Source organism: Marmota monax, unplaced genomic scaffold (assembly GCF_021218885.2).
Source record: "Marmota monax isolate L192 unplaced genomic scaffold, Marmota_monax_Labrador192_F-V1.1 WCK01_AAM20220418_F8-fsc00022, whole genome shotgun sequence".
NCBI lineage: Eukaryota > Metazoa > Chordata > Mammalia > Rodentia > Sciuridae > Marmota > Marmota monax.
The window spans coordinates 12612448-12619012 of NW_026695215.1; positions in this window are offsets into that span (position 1 = coordinate 12612448).

Here is a 6565-nt window from a genome sequence, read left to right on the forward strand (position 1 = left end):
AACATGAGTAAAGAACCTCTGGCAGCTCTTGTACTTAACACACATGAACCTGCACGCACACTTGACAGACGCACCACTCCCAGCTCACTCAGTGACTGCTGTTCCCTTACTAGTTCTGGAACAAGAATGGACCAATTTCTACACAGTCCTGCAACATTAATCAGATGCTAAGAGTTGAAAGATATGTGACAGTTTAATGGTTCCTCAAAAAGTTTAACAATTATCAAAAGACCTAGCCATTCTACACCAAAGAATTAAATCAGGGATTCGAAAAGATATCTGTAAGCCAATGTTCACTGTGGTGCTATTCACAATAGGCAAAAGATGGAGACAACTCAAGTATCCATCAACAGATGGATGGATAAACAAAATGTGACATGTACATACAATGGAATATTACCTATGATAAGGAATAAAATTTTGATGCATGCAACCACACGGATGAAGCTTGAAAATGTTGTGCTGAGTGAAAGAGGCCAGATATAAAGGGACAAATGTTGTATACATCCACTCATGAAATATCTAGAATAGGCAGAAAGTGGATTAGAAATTATGAGGGGCTGGGGAAAAGGGAAAGAAGTTTTTGCTTAGGTCTGGAGCTCTGTTTGGCAGGTTGAACCATTTTAGAAAGAGCAGTGATGGTTGTACAACACTGTGAACTGCAATTAATGCCACTTGTGTGTTTAAATGATTAAAATGACAAATTGTTTTATGTTTTTTACCACAGGGAAAAAAGATACATAACACTGGAAAACAGCACAATTCATCAGTTATGAATATTTTTGGAATTTTAATATCTGAAATCAGCATGTTCTACGATCAATGGTGCCTTGTGGAGTGGTACCATTTGCCTACACATGTTCAAATGCGGTTATCCATGGAAAGGTGCAGTGCCTAAATATTTCAGTCAACAAGCTATTGAAGAATCATTTAAGGAGGAAAACATGGGCCCTAGCTTTTTGTTGTTTTGTCTAAAAATTTGTTACATCTACTGGCGAGTTCAATAAAGTGCCAGCATTGAAACTTATAGAATTGGTAGTATGGGTTGAAGAAAGTTCTGGAGATAGCACTGGAGCACACTTGAGAACTGTGATCTTGTCGATGTTCTTGATGGCATACGGGTGATACAGAGTGTGGAAAAACACACATGGCAAAGCCCTGAGAACTAAAGAGAGTGTGTGAATGATTTGCAAACACCTCAGCAGGATCCATTTTCTTATGCTTCCTCTTTTAAGTATAAACACAATAACTGCTGAAAACCTCTTTCAATACATATAAAATAAAAATTCTAACTGATAAGGACTGTATCTGCTTTTTTAGGACAGGCAAAGGATAAAACAAGTATTTTCCAAAAATATTAAATCACCCTCAAATTCATTGGAAAGAGAGTGAGCCTAAGGTGGGAGCTGTGTTGGGGGAAAACATGGACTTCTCAATTTTCCACGTAAAATTACTTCCCAAGAGTAGCATTTCTGATCTGTCTTCTCCCCTTCACCAACAACTTATCTAACTGGTGAGTTTTGAAAAGGGAACTGGGCATGTGCCGTTCGGCCACCCTCTCTTTGCCTTTAGGATATGACTGTCTCATGAATCACAAATTCTCTGCTTCTCCAGAGAAGCAGAAGTGTCCCAACAGGAGATTGCAGGTGGCAAAAAATCTGCAGTTTTCCAACTCAGTTTATGATAAATATATGGAAGATTAATTCTGATAAACAGCATTAGGAAAACTACTGTCACCATGGTCATAGGCCATACTGTCCAACAGCTTTATCAATAGCATATCTCCCTTCTTCATTCTTGAATCTCTCTTATTCTAAATCAGATAGGAAGGTAAGGAGGTCTGAGCTCTCTCAAGCTTCATCAACTAGTTATTAAGCAGTTGCAAAAAAAAAAAAAAGAAAAGAAAGAAACACATAGGAAATAGTATTTGATACATAATACTTGTAAAAATAAAAATGAGTCAACAGTAAGACAATGTTGGCAGGGATATAGGAAACTCATTCTCATACTATTTTTTTTTTTTTTAGTTGTAGATAGACACAATACCTTTATTTATTTTTATGTGGTGTTGAGGATTGAATTCAGTGGCATGCATCCCAGGCCCCATCCCTCTCATACTATTTTTTTTTTGGTGTCTATGTGAATGAAGCTCTTTGGAGGAGTATTTGGAAGCTCATTTACATAATTAAATTTGCACACCTTTGAACTAGCAATTTCAGTTCCTACAGAAGTACTCACATACTCACATATGTGTAATATTTGTATAAGGATTTTTAATACTGAAAAGTTGGACGTGCTTAGCCAGAGAAATAATTTAAAATGATACATTTTATACAGCAATACAATTTAGAAAGGGGGGTTGGCAAACTATGACCCATGAGTTAAATCTAGTTTGTATTACTTTTGGAGTAGTTTTGCTTAATATAGGCATCAGAAAAGGCAAAGAAAAATCTGGATCTGCCGAGATTTCTTTGCCTCCTCTTTGTCACTTCATTACATCCTTGCCTGAGACTCATGTTCTGCCAAATCAGAAGAAAAACTCTTACTCTTTATCATCTTTACCAGTACTGTTTGTTTCCTTCCAACGATGAGGATATCGATGGAGTGATGGATTATTTGATTTTAATGCATGTTACATTTTGGATACGAGATGTCCCACAAAGATCTCAGGTGTTTGTGTAGAAGGTAAAATTATCAGATTATGAGAGCTATAACTTCATCAGTAGATTAATCCATTTGATGGATTTATAATTGGAAGAGTCTAACTGGTTGGTAAATATAGTCAGGTGGGGTATGGCTAGAGGAAGTAGGTCATTGGGGGCCTATGTTTGTGTATTATATTTTGTCCCTGGTTCCTTGCTCTACGCTTCCAGGCTGCCATGAACTGAGCACCTTTCTATTACCATACCTTTCCATCATGATGTTCTACCTCAACTCTGGTGCAGAGCAACGGAGCTGGCCAACCATGGACTGAAACTCTAAAACCAGGCGCCAAAGCTCTCCTCTAAGCTACTCTTGTCAGATATCTTGGTCACAGTGCTGAAACACTTCCTAATGCAATGAGCTTGCATATTTTGCCATGTTGTTTTCCATTGCATTTCCTCTTCTAAGATCTCTAACAATATATGTTATTTAATCACCTAAAAAAATGACTCCAAATATCATGGGATGAAAACAAGTAGTCACTGAAAGTTTCCCTTACTTTTGATACTTCAACAAAAGATGTAAAAGTTTGATTCAAGAATGAGAATCTGACAATACTAACTAGTTTTGGAAGAGTGCCCCTCAGGCCCCCAAACTTATTTGTTTCCTCAGTTGATTATAAATGATTATCCTATGAAGTGCAAGGAACTGGAAACAACAACAAAAAACTTAAATTTTCATGCTGAATCATATTTTAGCAATTTCACTTAAGCCGCAGGAGTTTTCTAAAAATATCTGCTGAATGCCTCTCCCCCTGGCTAAAACTACTTTACAGAGTTACAGAGGTAAAAGTCATTGGTGGCCAAGCACGCTAGCTAGCTAGAAGCCAATTATTTAATTCTGAATGAAGTTCCTTCTTTCTCTCTGGGCAAAACATCAATGTTTATTTGTTATTGTGACATAGTTTTATAGCACCTTACAGCTTTCAAAGTGGTTTCCCATCCGTTACCCCAACAGTCCGGTAATTTTATAATAAGAGTGAAAGAAAGTATTCTGTTTTTTAAATGTGGAAAGTGTGTTGTTACAGATGGTAAATAATTTGTCTAGTTACAACTGGCAAGAATCAAAGAAGAGATTCAAACTTTCAGAAACACTTGAATTCATTTTAAACAGTTCAAAGACACCTTTTTTGGTCTTCTGGTGTGGGGGAGTACTGGGAACTGGACTCACCGAGCCACATCCCCAGTCCTATGTCACATTTTTTAGAGACAGGGTCTCACTGAGTTGCTTAGCACCTCACTTTGGCTGAGGCTGGCTTTGAACTTGTGATCCCCCTGCCTCAGCCTCCCAAGCTGCTGGGATTACAGATGTTTGCCACCACACTTGGCCGACCTTTTTAATTTTTTTAAATTATCTTTTCTTAAAGAGCATCAGAGAAACGTCTTTCCCTTGGGAACAAGTGGATATCAGGTGTTTAAGATATCTATAATAACACTGACTTTTTAATGGAAAGTAATAGTGCTACAGAAAGATAAGAATTATCCACAAAATTTCATTATATCTAAGATAATATCAGTACATTTAGCTTCATAAGACCAAAATATATAGCTTCTAGTTTTGATGTATTTCCCCAAATACTTAAAAATAATTTGTCTGACAATCATAACATGTAAGGTCCACACAAATATATGGTGTGCTAGTGGTAGTAAAACCCAGGCTCAGTGATGCATGGAAGTAGCTTAAGCAACTGACTGAGGCCCTAAGCCACTCAACGAACCCTGTCTCAAAATAAAAAATAATAAGGGCTAGGGACAGGACTCAGTGCCTCTGATTTTAATCCCTAGTACAAAAAGCAAAACAAAACAAAAAACCTCTAAAGGATTGTCTTTGATAATTATTGATGAGACAAGTGGAAACCCTATCTTCTAAGGCAAATCTCAAAAAGAAAAAAAAAAAAAAAGCTAGTGAATATGAGTATATTTTCCTCACCATTCCTTCTCAGGATTACTAAGTCCTTCTTTAAAAATGGAAAGATGAACTACATCAAGATGACCTTAGGGTACTGTGAATATCATTAAGTAATTAGGGTAACTAAAAACATTAAAGACATAAGAAACTAATAATCTTAGTGGTTTATGTAGATGAGAGACCTCAGGTTTTGAGATTATAGGTAATAACATTTTTAAAAAGAAAGGATAAGATCTTAATTCTTTCATTTTCTACCCCCCCCCCATGTCTTTTTCTTAACCCTTTCTCTTCTATTTTACCTAATCTGTTAGGGTTCTTCTTTCTCTTCTGGCCTTCATAAGTCTTCCCATCCTCCAATTTATAATAATGAAGAAAATGCATATGGTTTAAAAAAATAAAAACAATATGAGCTTACCTTTGACCATACACCTTTGGTCCTTAAAAATTATAGAACATGATAAAGTAGAAAAAATGTTCAAGCCAATCAGAACTCAGAAATTAAGACCCAGCTATAACACTATTTTTGTGATTATGGGAAAATATTTCAAAACAAAATGTTCTTTTCCAAAATTTAGATTTACAATTAAGAGTGGACATCAGTAAACTATAATTTGCTTAGTACAGAGTACATATTTTATGGCTTTGCTACACATTGAAGTACAAAATAGTGAATGAGGTTACCCAACACATTAGGCTTAGGATTAAGTTGTTTAAATTTCTTGTTTTTTTTTTAAAGTTGATTCCCTCAACCAAGGATACAAAGTGACAATTGTGTTTCCTTTAGTTTCTTTTAGTGCAGAGGTTCCTCCTTTTTCCAGCAACTTGGTAAAGAAAACCAAGTTATTCAGGCTGTGGAATTGGCCATGATCCTCAATTTTGTTGGCCATACCTCCACCACATTCTTTAACATGTTCTTCAGTGCTGTGTACTTCCCACTAATGGAACGATCTAGGGGTTTGATCAGATCCTAGGTTTCTGGGTTTTGGCAAGACACTGAGTATTTTCCATTGAGTCTTATTGGAAGAGACATTGCTGTAAGATCATGGGAGGTTTGAGGGTTACCATCTGGATCCATCATATGTTCCTCCTCAACTAAAAGCTTCAGCAGCCATGAGGATCATTGCTTAGATTTGTCAGTGCTTCAGGAATTGCAAACTGAAGATATTCTAACACTCCTTCTGAATACATTAATTGTATAAATATATTAATTATATAAATATCCTATAAAATTTTGTCCTTGTCATTTGATTATCTTGATGTAAGGCAGGATAATTTTTTTTCCCTCCAATTTAACAATTTTCAAAGGAGATCAAGTTGATTATTGTATTGGTTGCTGCTTTTAGTATCATTCTAAGTTTCAATTCCTTTCAGTTATTATCCTTATTGATCATAAAAGTGCTCCCTCTATATAGCCACTGGTCAGAATCCCTCCCGTTGGATCTGGAGCAGTGGTATTTGAGAGATTTCCTGCTTTGGTGATACTGAGGTATGACTATAAATTTTTTGGTGTGAAACAGTATTACAGTTTTGTTGGAGGAGAAAATGTCTACCATATACATATGAATGAAACGAAATAGCTCACTGAAATATCTCACATCTGCTTCAAAGTAAGCTAGGGCAAGAAAGTTGGGGTAGAGATGAAATGAGTTTGTTTTCATGTTGATAATCGTTGAAATTAGTGAAATAACAGATTCTTATTGTTCACTGTTTTCTTTTACACATCTGAAAATTTCCACAAAAGTTTTTCTTAAATTCCATTTTAATAAAAGTTAAAAAAAATCACTATTACAGAAAAATTAAGCATACACAAACACACACACCCCACATACACCCCTTAAATTTGGCTCATACCCAACCAGATTTTCAAAAAATTATTTTTAAAAAAAGGCATGCAAGATAAAAAAGGAACAACCTCAAGAAAAATTTGAATCTGAACAGATAGTCTGAAAAAGAA